At 34.9% G+C, this 13,319-nt stretch overlaps 1 long non-coding RNA gene across 1 annotated transcript; it reads left to right on the forward strand.

The window, feature by feature from the left end:
* The first annotated feature begins 11,268 nt into the window (after nt 1-11,268).
* LOC113056424 (uncharacterized) lies at nt 11,269-12,216 on the forward strand. Its single transcript, XR_003277694.1, has 3 exons — nt 11,269-11,582; nt 11,677-11,788; nt 12,105-12,216. It is a non-coding gene; the product is annotated as an uncharacterized LOC113056424 (long non-coding RNA).
* The last annotated feature ends 1,103 nt before the right edge of the window (nt 12,217-13,319 follow it).

The raw sequence follows: 13,319 nt of genomic DNA on the forward strand, positions 1-13,319 counted from the left end.
CCACGAGGAAAGTAAAACCACAGTTAAGCTGCATGAGTCAAGTCAAGACACAGTTGATCTTCATGAACAGTCAAGTCGCAGTTAATCTTCTTGAGCAAAGTCAAGTCACCGTTGATTTTCCAGAGTCAAGTCAAATCCCTGTTGACCTTCCAGAATGAAACTCCAGTCAAGTCACAGCAGACCATCCAGAGTCAGGTCAAGTTAACGCTGACCGTCCAGAGTCAAGTCAAGTCACTATTAACCCCCACGAGTCAAGTAAAACCTCAGTTCAACTGCATGAGTCAAGTCAAGTCACAGTTGGCCTTCATGAACAAAGTCAAGTCACAGTTGATCTTCATGAACAAAGTCAAGTCACCAATGATCTTTGTGAGTCAAACCAAGTCACCATTCATCTCCATGAGTCAAGTAAAGCCCCAGTTAAATTTCATGAGTCAAATCAAGTCACCGACGTTCTTCATGAGGAAATTCAAGTCTCTACCTATCTTCGTGAACTAAATCAAGCCACAGTTGAGTAATCTAGTAATCTGGAACTGCCAAGTGCTGCATTTTCCAAAAGCTTTGTAAACCTAAGAAGTTTGTAAAAATGATAGTACGACTGATCTTAATATTACAGTTTGTTTCCCAAAAGCATCGTAACTTAAGCAGCACTTGAAAATCATTGTAGATCTACGAGTTCTCTGGAGTAATCATAAAGCCCAAAGTGCATTGTAAGAAGACACATTTATGTGGTCGCCTGTAGGACAATCAGAAGATTACACCTTTAAGTTTATTCAATTACAATGTGATTATAATATAAGGATTTAGTTGTACTTTATTGTACACTTTATTATTCTATTTTTTTTTCTTTTTAACTGAATATACAAATTAACCATTTAAAAAGGGCAGAAAAAAATAACAACATTATTTTAAAAATAAATAAATAATACTGTATTATAATAATATTGTATTATAGTTATTTTCGTGTTGTCTAGAATGCAGCATTAGGTTTGCATTTCAATCAATTTGCATTTCAATCTACAATTACGAGCCATTCTATAGGGTGACATTTCAGCACTTGACAAATGGATAGTGACTCCTAAGTAGCACTTAAAGCACAGCTACGTGCGATTGTGTTAAGTGCATTTTTGGGAAAAGCACGTGAAACAATAACGAACAATCGTAAAATGACTCGTAAAAAAGCTCTTAAGCGCTAAGAACATAACTAAAAATATATTTTCAGTAATCATTGTAATTCAATGAGAGTGAGGACATCCACACCACAGATACAAGTATAACAACACACAGATACAATATTGCTGTAATCACTTTCAGGATGATTGCTAAGATGACAATATGACCTTAAAACAATATGAGCAAAAAAAAAAAAAAAAAAAAAATGTGTAACAACAGAAATACTGTGTAAACATATTTTCATTTTATTTTAAATATGGATGCGTGAAATATGTTTGTAGTTGACATTTTTCTGACCTTTCTAATGTCTTTGAATTAGATTTTTTTTTCTTCATTGGTTTCATCGTAGTGCATTTTGGGATTTCTTTCTTTGCAAATAATATATGTAATATATAATTAATTAGTTTGCTTAAAAAAAATGATTTTGACATTACCTTTTGAAACATGTTATGTCTGGAATTTATTGTCTAGGTAGGAAGGTGCTGGAATGAAGCTTAACTATTTGCATGGGCATTATGCAATTTTAGAGTTCATTTATAATTTCTCCCTCTCACACGCGCACACACAAACACACACACACACATTTTCTGACTTGACTGAAACCTCTCGGTTTGTGGTCTTAATGAGTATGAATTCCTGCTGATCATTTGAGATTGTGTAGAATATGAATTTATGAAAAGGTGTTAGAAATGTAGAGAAGTGGTAATGGCACTATTGAAAGCTGTTGGCATTCACATTTAATGTTAATAAAATTTACTTTCTAATGATACAAGATTTTCAGTTGTTTGGGTAAAACTTGAAAGAAACTTACTTTGTTTTCCTGAGAATTATTTTTGGTTTAAGAAAATATTGAGAATGAGAATATAAGCATTTTCTAGAGAGAATTAGAAAAATAAAATTGAGATAGCAAAGGAAATGAGAGTCACTCCAAGGACAAGCACCATGATGTCAATCCAGTGGACAGTGGAAAAGAATACATTTGTAAAAATATAAATAATATAAGATTCAATTGTATTAGCTTTTTTACAGACCAAACTGATTGTAGCCTTTTTAAATTAGAGGCAACCACTGTATTTTAATTGCAGTCTAAACAAAAGTGCTACACATCCATGTTCCATGTGCATTTTTAAGAAAAAAATGGATTTGATCATTTTGAGACTGATAAAAATGCTAAAAGAATGCAATGTCACTCTTTGTCAGTAGGTGGCGCTTACAGAACAGCAGCAATGTAGCATTTCCTTCATGAACCCTTCTTTAAATAGACAATATATGGAGGTAAGGTGAACAGAAAATACCATCAAAACTTACCTGACGACAATTAGTACTTCATACATTATATTAGATACATAAATTCCCCACCCCGAATTCAGTGTTTAGAATATTCTTCCAAGCAGCTCAAACACTCTGCCTAGTAGCGCGTCTCTTCTATTTGCATCTTCAGTGTGTCCCTTCTCGGGGCTCTGTTAACGTCCTGTTTTCTGGTCAATGGTGCATCTGTAGTAAAGAATAATTTTAGCTGAAACCACGGTCCTTGGTGATTCATAAAATACAAGACAATGGCCTGTTTGCTGTTTCTTGAGCTGTATGTTTCTTGACTAGAAGGTTGAAGGGCCTGTATGACAGTATGTATTTATATATGTGTTAATATCTGCATGTGTGACAGTCACAAGTTATTTATAAGATCTCTGCATGTTATATAGTGGCAGGCCACCACATACACACACACACGGTCTGACAGATAAGACCTTCCTTTAAGGTAAATTAGTTATTTTCTCTACATTTCCACCCCTTGATAGGAAATGACAGTGGCACCTGCTTTGCCTCAATAACTATAAACCTCTCTGCCACAGAAATCACTTCACCATCTCTCAGATAAATCATGTCTCTCCTTGCTCTTCTGTTTAATGGCATCTCTGCTCTGACACAGTAAAAGCGAACATTAACTTGTTTCATGTGGTCTGAAAGCGCATGAAATGGAGCTGAGCTGTAACCAGTCGTGCTTTTGGAGTTGTTGGATCAGTGTTGGTTTCTTCACAAAGACATGCTTTAGAAATTGAAGGCATGTATCTTTAGTAAAGCAGCGTGGAGAGCTGCTTCTTAAACTTGCTGCAGCACAGCTGGTATAAACACAAGCATTGTGCCGCAGACATGTGCAGTGTAAATAAGGGGTTATCCAAACATTAATGACAAGGAAAAAGCCCCCTATACTTAAGAGTGACCACACACAATGTATTCCTTGGAGGTAACAGAACATTTAAAGGGGGGGGTGAAATGCTCGTTTTCACTCAATATCCTGTTAATCTTGAGTACCTATAGAGTAGTACTGCATCCTTCATAACTCCAAAAAGTCTTTAGTTTTATTATATTCATAAGAGAAAGATAGTCTGTACCGATTTTTCCCGGAAAAACACGAGTGGCTGGAGGCGTGACGTGTGGGCGGAGCTAAAATTTCAGCCGTAAATGTATGATCCAGAATCAGATCCAGAGGCTGAAATTGAACAAGAGCAGCATCAGCAATCAGTCTCTATGTGGTATGTAACGTACTGAAACTGTATATATTTGCTTAGCGGTTTTGGAAAATGACTAAGTTCCACTTTGTCATCTTTTTTTTTTTAAGCTGTACATGTGGAAAGTGCCGATTGATGACAACATCGCATGTTGTTTACTTGATGTGCTTACACGCCGATAGCTAAGTTAATAACACAGAGATATTTGAAGCAGTTTTACTCACCGCATTGCGGTTCCAACACACGATCGTGACCCTTTTTCGTTGGGACTGCATTATCCTTAAGAAATAAACGATGTGCAAATCCGGCGTCAAACTGGACCTTGTTTGTAAAACAAGCATCTTCGAAATGCAGGGAACAAACAAAAACACTTGCACAACTCCGTTGATGCTCTGTAAAAATAAGCTCCATCCACTGGTCCCTTAATGCTGTTTCTCTTTTGGTAATCTGTGCAGGGTTGTCTTGCCCTAGCAACCAAAAACACACTCCTTTTGTGACATTTCGCGACGCTCTCCCTCGAGCGCGCGCTCTTCCGGCAGACGTGCCCTCAGGACCCATATAAGGAAATTCCGCTCCATCTAACGTCACACAGAGCCATACTCGAAAAAAAAAACTTTCCTAAACTTGTGACAAACCGGAAGTAATATTTTGGGAACAGAAATACTCCTTCAAATGTACAACTTAATTTTTGAAACTTTGCCCATGTTTAGCATGGGAATCCAACTCTTTAACAGTGTAAAAAACTCAGTATGCATGAAATAGCATTTCACCCCCCCTTTAAGAATAATCATTGAATTTTTACGTACATCAGGTTACATGTAAATGTGAAAAACAACAACAACAACAATGTTTTCTATTACAGTTATGCAAAATATTCAATTTCCTGAAAAAAAAAAACACCTTATGTGAGCTTAAAAGCTTGTTTGCAATATATGGGAGTTTTTGCTAAATTGACGTGTTTTCATTTGGCACATTTTCAATTCGCAATTTCAGTTTGCGCAATTTGAAGGGTAAACGTAATTCAATTTTGCTAGTTTAATCCATTTGACTTTAGTTTTTAATTTTAATAATAATTATTAATTGGTTTTAAACTAATTATGATTATGATGGTATGATTCATTTAATTTACTTAATTGTGGTAAGTGGTTGCAATCAATTTATTTTGGCTATATTTAAATAATATTTTTTGTAAATTCAATGAATCATTTTGTTCAGTGTATTTCCCATCATGCACTGAGGCATGAATAATTAAACATGTAAAATTGTTCACAGTTTTCGAGTTGTATTTACACAGTTTTATGGTTGCTTTTGATGTTACTTTTAGTGACATTCATTTTTTTGACGCCTGAAGTTCATTTTCTACTCAAAATGAACCATTTATACTCAAACACTATTCACTGATTGTTAGCGTCATTGTGTGTGGTGTACCATGTATTGTGGTCTCTGAGAAATTGTGACTACTGAGTTACATTACAGGCACTCTTGTTTGGGAGAGCAAAAATCTATTGGATAAGAAAAATAAAGTTAGAGTTGAAGATACTGGGTTTGCTTTATTTGTCTGAATATTAATAAAAGATACAATAGATAAAAAAAAAAGTTACAATAGATAATTAATTTTGATATTTAGAAATTAAACGCTTAAATTGATCTGGTTGCACAATTAATTGGAGTAAATTCTACTCAAAATAGTTTTATTTTATAATTTGTATAATTTGTATAAACTCAATGTATAAAATATAAGTAAACTCAACTTATAAAATATAAATTCACTCAATTTAAAGGGGGTGGGGGGGGTGGGGTGAAATGCTATTTCATGCATACTGAGTTTTTTTTATACCGTTAAAGAGTTGGATTCCCATGCTAAACATGGACAAAGTTAAAAAAAAATAAGTTGTATGTTTGAAGGAGTATTTCTGTTCCAAAAATACCTCTTCTGGTTTGTCACAAGTTTCTGATTTTTTTTTTTTTTCGAGTATGGGTCTGTGTGACATTAGATGGAGCGGAGTTTCCTTATATGGGTCCTGAGGGCACGTCTCCCGGAAGAGCGTGCGCTCCCGTAGAGCAGAGCACTGAGAGCACAACAGACTTCACTGATCAGAGCGAGAGACCGAAATGTCACAAAAGAAGTGTTTTTGGTTGCCAGGGCAAGACAACCCTGCACAGATTACCAATAAAAAAAAAGCATTAAGGGACCAGTGGATGGAGTTTATTTTTACAGAGCATCAACGGAGTTGTGCAAGTGTTTGTGTTGTTACCTGCATTTCGAAGATGTTTGTTTTACAAACAAGGCCCAGTTTGACGCCGGATCTGCATATCGTTTATTTCTTAAGGATAATGCAGTCCCAACGAAAAGGGTCACGATCGTGTGTTGGAACCGCAGGCAGCGAGTAAAACTGCTTCAAATATCTCTGTGTTGTTAACTTAGCTATCGGCGCGTAAGCACATCAAGTAAACAACATGCTATGTTGTCATCAAACTGCACTTTCCACATGTACACCTAAAAAAAAAAAAAAAAAAAAAAAAAGACGACATAAAGTGGAGCCTCTGGATCTGATTCTGGATCATAAATATACAGCTGAATCTGACTGTTAGCCATGGTTTGTTTTGGATGATTTTTTTTTTCCTCACGGTGTCACAGCTTCCAAACGCTCTCAATGCAAAAGCCTACTCGTGCTCGTGATTCTTTAGCTCCGCCCACACGTCACGCCTCCAGGCGCTCGTGTTTTTCTGGGAAAAAACGGTACAGACTATCTTTCTCTTATAAATATAAGAAAACTAAAGACTTTTTGGAGTTATGAAGGATGCAATACTACTCTATAGGTACTCAAGATTAACAGGATATTGAGTGAAAACGAGACTATATATATATTCTTTTATTCCATATGATGTCATAGGATATATAGATATAGATAGATATAGATATATTTTTAGTACTTTTAAGTTCCATATTACCTTTATGATGTCAGAAGAGAACCTTTCAAACTACTTCAAGCTCACTTTTTCAAATTCCTAATGATGACAAAGCAAATCATGTTTAATTTTCTATTTATTAATTAACCTTTTCTTTTCTCTTTTTTTTAAAGGGTTCTTTTCACTGCAGGGTGCTGCACCTAAATAACCTTTATTTTCAAGAGCATGTGCTAGTGTGTCTGTACATGAATGCATCTTTTTGTTTTCCACGTTGTTCGGTGTGCGTGTTTTGTAAATGCACACGCCACGTGCCTACTGGTGCCGTCTCAGCGAGCTCATAATGTGACCTGACAGCCTACATCCCCCAGCATGCCGAGCTCAGAGGGGGCACATACGGGCAGCTGTCACAGGCGTCGCTCACAGTAACCACAGGAGTACAGAGCCATGGCTTCATAACTCCTTTATTTTTGGAAAAGATGGGATGGGGGAAGAAATGAGAAGACTTTGAGTGACAGTTGGGGTTGGGGGATGCTTTAGACGAATGGCAGGTTGTTCTTTCACTTTGTCTGGAGAGACTCAGAAAGTAAACAAAAATATGATGTCTAGGCAAGATTAATCAATAGCAGAGCAAACAGAGTCTGATTAAGACAGCTCTCTGCACAAAGACCAGTGTCAGAATCCCTGGGAAATATTTGCCAGTAAACATCAGCTTTCCTTTCATTCTCCATTCAGCTCTCTGTCTAAACCCCCATTATTTTGCCCTCCATCCTTGCTTTTCTTCTAGTATACCTGCTTCCCTTCTCTTTCATCTTAAGCCTTTTTTTTCAATTTTTCTTGGCACATTCCTCTTAGCACCCATCAGTTCAATTATGGATGTGAATTACATGTGGCGGAGAGCCTTTTAAGAGTAAAATGTGAAAATGATTGTGCTCGCTTGTAATTAGATGAGGAATGGCTATCCAGAATGTACAGTAATTCCTTCTGCTGTTTCTCTCGCTCTTTCTCTCTTCGTGACGGCACTTTTAGGATTTGTGTGTGTGAGCATGTACATGTCTGCTTTGCTTTTTGGAGCGTCTCAGTGGTCTAATTGCCATCAACAGGGGGCAAAATTAAAAAGGCTAAGCTAATTCAGAGAGTGAGAAAGGGAGCGAGGGAGAGAGTTTTGCCCATTTAGAAATAAATGAAACAAAATGAATGAATATTTTAAGACATTTAAATTTTAAGAATATTTTTGACATAATTCATACACTTTCTGTATCATTTGTAGCCACATTTCCTTTCTTTTCTCTCTCACTCTTTCTTTTTTAGGTTATGGTCAATGGGCTGAAATAATAAGTGACAATTATTTCCTTTGTTTTTTTTAATAATTAAACCTCACATTTTATTTATTTATTAGTTTTGTTGTTGTTGAAATTGCCACGGATTGCTGTCTTATTTAAAATGTGGATAATTATTCTTATTTTACATTTTAATATGCATGTATTTATTGATTGATTGATTCATACATACATATATATATATATATATATATATATATATATATATATATATATATATATATATATATATATATATATATATGTATATATAAATTATTTATTTATTTATTTAATTATTTATTTATTTATTTTTATTAGGGGTGTAATGGTACGTGTATTCGTACCGGACCATTTCGGTACAGGGCTTTTGATACGGTGCACGTGTGTACCGAATGACCGAATGCAATATTTTGTGTGCGGTACATAAGTACATTTTCAGAGTGCCATAGTTGATATCACAGCGTGCCAATATACAGCCATATCACGCTGCTATGAGTGTGATATTACGTTTATGCAACAGTTCATCGACAAAAAAGGTGTAAATGCATAAAAAACAACAACGAAGGGTCTTCAAAAACCCTCTTTTGTGCAGAACTACTTCCTTCTGCCACAGATTCAAATCTCAAGTTGACAGTTTAACAGCTGAGCCCAAGCCTCCATATAATTGGAAAATGGCGTAACTAATCAGCATCACAAACACACACATACACCGCTTCCCAATGCTAAATAGTATCATTAGGTGCTACAATTATTTATATGAAATATCATTGACTGGATTATAATATTTCATAAACAACAACAACAGCCAATATTAAAGTTGCTAGGGAATGCAGGCAAAAGTACAAAGCCAGCAATTTTTATTCAAAAAAAAAAAAAAAGAAAAAAAAAAAGTCAAATTGTGTTACATACATTGATGTACATACAATTACTGATTTCACACATATTTTATAACATTCTAAGTTAACATTTTAACTTCAGCAGTCCTAATTCTGTTTCCAAAGCTTTCGTCTTTGCCAAACACTCTTACACACTCGCACTGTGATGGACGCTGTTGTTAAACATAACACCATTCCTCAGTCCAGGATCTTTTCTACCGTCGTACACAAGGAAGCAAAACTCTGAGGAGACACTAAAGGCTGCACATTATTCATAAATAAAGAATAAGGCAAAAGATACAAAGTGAGACAAAAAGAAACACTGAGGTAAATTCGGGAGTAAAAATGAAATAAATTTCAACTTTGTCTTGTATTTTCAGGCATTGCTTAAGTCTCTATTCCCAGCCCCTCAGCTGATGAACGAATGTTTTCATTACATATTCTAGTGCCGGTTCTCGAGATATGCACATATTAAGTGGGACTGCGATGGAATTGTTGCTATATGCTATGACAAACCATGCTACATCTCAACTTTTTAACACTAATACTGTGAAGATAGATTATAAGCAGGGCTTTTGTGGAGAGAAGCTGTGAAATTATAATTTTTACCTTTATGAGTCGTTTTTGGAAGAGAAATAGCAGTATCTAATTTTAACCCCTAAAAATGTGACGTTTTTGTGGCTAGCCAAAAGTAGATCCTGGTTTACACTGTTTTTACCTCTTATGATGGGCTTTTAGCCTCCAAACGAGTCTTAAAATGACAAAAAAAAAAAAAACATGATTTTAAATACACCAAGATTTTAACCACTTCTGCTTCTGAAAAACAGAATCCATCACATCTGAATTTAAGTTAAAGTCACTTAGGTGATATGTACTTCAAACTTTTAACAAAACTACACTTTACAGTCATCATATGCTTTATATTTGAATTGCAGCACAGTTATTGCGGTTTGGTATTTAAATGAACCACCTTCTTTTTTACTTAATAAAGCAAAATGCATATGGTGACCTTATACTAGGGAATTAATGTACCTAAGCAAATATCAGTCATCAGTAAAAAAAGAAATACAGAAATAGTGTCAGATTACCCTGACAGCTTCATAATAAATTCATTTTAAAATCTAGTTAATTTCAGCCTATTTTAAATGAAGTATTAAGGGACTAAACAGAAGCAAAAAAAGAAAGAAAAAAAACACAACAACAACTTTAACGTTCATTAATAAAGTAAAAAAATAAATAAAAAGAAAATCACTAATCATTTTATTCTAAGAAAGCAGTTAATCAGATAAATCTTCATTAATTACAGACTTTTCATGCAGTTTGACAGTAGCTGGATAATTCCATCAAACGATTAATAATTAGGAAGAAAAACACATGAGCACACAGAATGCATTTGAATCTTGACTGAAGTCAAGCTGTGTTTGGGTCAAACCCAGTTGTTCCATTTTAATGTGTGCATAAAGTTAAATTAACAAAAGAAGTATTTTTATATGCATAGAAAGCTTATTAAATGCAAGTAAAGTTTTTATTTCAAATTACTTTTATGAAAAATGTCAAAATATGGGGGAAATATTGTTTCGTCATTCAGCGTAATTGATGCATTTAAGTACAAATAAAACAACATACTTATTCTGACCTATACTTACTAAAACATATAATGAAAAACAATTATTGATTTAAAATTTCTTGCTCATGAATTTGAGGTTTTTTTTTAAGTTTATTAAAATGAACATTAACTTGTATTTTAATGGCTGCATTGTGTCTTTTAATGCCATTTATTGATTATTGTTACACTGAATGAGATTTTAGCAGCTGTCTTCTATAAATCACGGTTTAAATTAAATTAAACAAACAAAAAAACAAAAAAATAAATATTATTTTGTAGAACAAAACCAAAAAAAAGTCTATTTAAAGTAATGTTAGCCGCATGCCATATATTTCACTCACAAATTGGAAATGACTATAAAAAAGCTCATTAGAAAAACTTAACACAGGGCCCAATGGCTCAAAGTGCTAATTATCTTCCACATTTTTAAGAATGCAAACTGAAAAGCACTATTGATAAAACCATTAATCCTCTCTGGTCTCATCAAAATATGACATATATATATATATATATATATATATATATATATATATATATATATATATATATATTACAGTGGTGTGTGGTGAACTTCAATTCAATTAATGAGGCAAAGGCTTCTCTTTTGTTGTTGTTGTTTTAATTCAATGTATATCCATTGTGAACTCATAAAAAACATAAAGAATGATGACATTATAATCACACAATAAACTCATTCAACAGAGCTAAGTGCTCACTAAACACTGTCTCGTTCAGACCATTTGAGGTCAATTTAATTTTAATTCTGTACATGAACAAAAATGGTGACATCTGAGTGGGTGAGTAGTTTACTTTCTAATTAGTCTGTCTTTGGTTCAGCCGTTTGACCAATTTAGAGTAATTTATGCAAGCGTGAGACATTCATTGTCGTTAATCTGTAGGTTGATCAGCCAATCAAATTGAAGAATAGATATGATTGATGGGACACATTATCCCATTAACAAATGTATGTTTTAGCGCGTTTTTAGATGTTCACTTATAGGTTATTTTACCCTGAAAGGTATCTTGGAAATATTTGTAGTCACATTTCGGTTAAAATCAGGTTGCATCAATTACTATTAAACACAATAGCATGAAGTGCACAAGACAGTGTATCAATACTAGCGCAAGTGTTTTTGAAGAGGTTGCACTTGAGATCTCATCCTCCTTTTAGACACAGAGGACACGGCTGTTTGAGGTGAGTTCTGCTTGTAGATCTCAGAGAACAAGATATTCACTACAGAATCTCCCATTCCTGGCCCTTTTAAGACGTTTATGTATTATTAAAGCAGATATTTCGCAGTCATGTCTGAAGATGGCAGGGGCATAGCCTGGATAGAAATCATCAGACAGTAGTCTAACTGCGGCTGAACGTTGAGTTATGGGCCAACACCACGAGTGAATGTGAGTCAAACATAAATGGACATTTATGTTAATTCCTTTAGTAGAGTATGTTTCTTTTTTAATCAATTTAGATTTTCTTGAGGCACAAAACTGACCACCCAGTATAACTGTAACACATCTTGAAGTCGAGGAAGGAGTATAGAATTACCATATGACAAACTATAATGATTTTGAGCTGTGTTACAGACATTTGTGTTGCAAAATAGAGGAAGAGAACAATTTTGGATTCCACAAATGATCTTTTATCAAACAAGTCTTAAAATAACCTCTCTCTCTCTCTCTCTCTCTCTCTCTCTCTCTCTCTCTCTTCTTACAGCGAATTTTAATAATGTGAAGAACCTTTCCTCACTTGTTAAAGAACCTTGTGTGCAATGGAAAGTTTCCATGTATGTTAAAAGTTCTTTATGGAATCACAGATGCCAATAAAGAACCATTATTTTTTTTAAGATTGAAGGGCATCTACTCTTCCAGATTATTCTTGCATGCTATTCAAAGTTTCGTAAGTGGAGCCCAGTAGTGTCTGTGTCTGTGAATTTTGAATTGATATAGAGCAAGTCTGAGAAAACATCTCCAGGGCAAAATGCAACGTGCACATGTCAGTCACATAGGGGTTCTTGATTCTCAGCGGATTTGCTTCGTCACTTCCTACACTGGCATAATAAGTAACTGACACCTACGAATGATCAAATCTGGAATCATTTGATACAAGTGTTAATTTGTGGATGAGCGCTTTTAGTAAATGGTGACTGCAAGCTGCAAGGGACTCTGGGAATTGTAGTGTCTCGCTAACACATTGTTAGATTGAGTTCATCTGCCCATATGCAGAGCTCTGGAGGAGTTTAAGAGGATAAGAGGAATAAACCAGAACAAAACCCTACGGCTTGAATATGCCATGATGCTTTATTCTAATGTTTGTTATGCAACTGGAGTTTTGCCGCAGGTTTTTGTGAGTGTGATTTCATTTTTGGAGACCTATCTGCAAGTCTGAGTGTGTTTGAAAAGATGTGTATCTGACAGCTGTGTGACTGCGTAGAAATCTACTTATAACTACCAGCATATTAAGAACCAACCTCAAATAGCCAGACTTTTGACCATCGGTGTAAAGTCTGGCCGACTTTTTTATTTATTTATTGCTTTATATCTCATTTAATTTTCTAGATGTGCAATTTTGTAAGAATGGAATTCATGGTATCGACTCTTTGAGAGGAATGAAAGCATTTCGTTTGAGGCCATAGTTGAAAGTGAACAAGATAGATATGGCAATTATTTAAAATGTTTCCTATTAATGCGCAAAGTAGTGTTTTTCAGGTTTGCTGAGGCCATTGTTGAGCATCTGTCAGCTCAGGTTTTGTGGTTGGTTCCACACTGACTGTGGCTTTTTGGCTGGTTGAGCATGTTGAATCGGTGTGATGCAGTTGCTATGCCTGATCACTCTGATTGGCTGTTCATCTTAGCGCATAAATGCATGAGAAGAAAAGCAAAAGTGATGAAAGGGAGCAAATGATGAGTTCAGAAAGCTTTGTCATCTTTG

The sequence above is a fragment of the Carassius auratus genome, chromosome 4 (genome assembly GCF_003368295.1).
Source record: "Carassius auratus strain Wakin chromosome 4, ASM336829v1, whole genome shotgun sequence".
NCBI classification, from domain to species: Eukaryota; Metazoa; Chordata; class Actinopteri; order Cypriniformes; family Cyprinidae; genus Carassius; species Carassius auratus.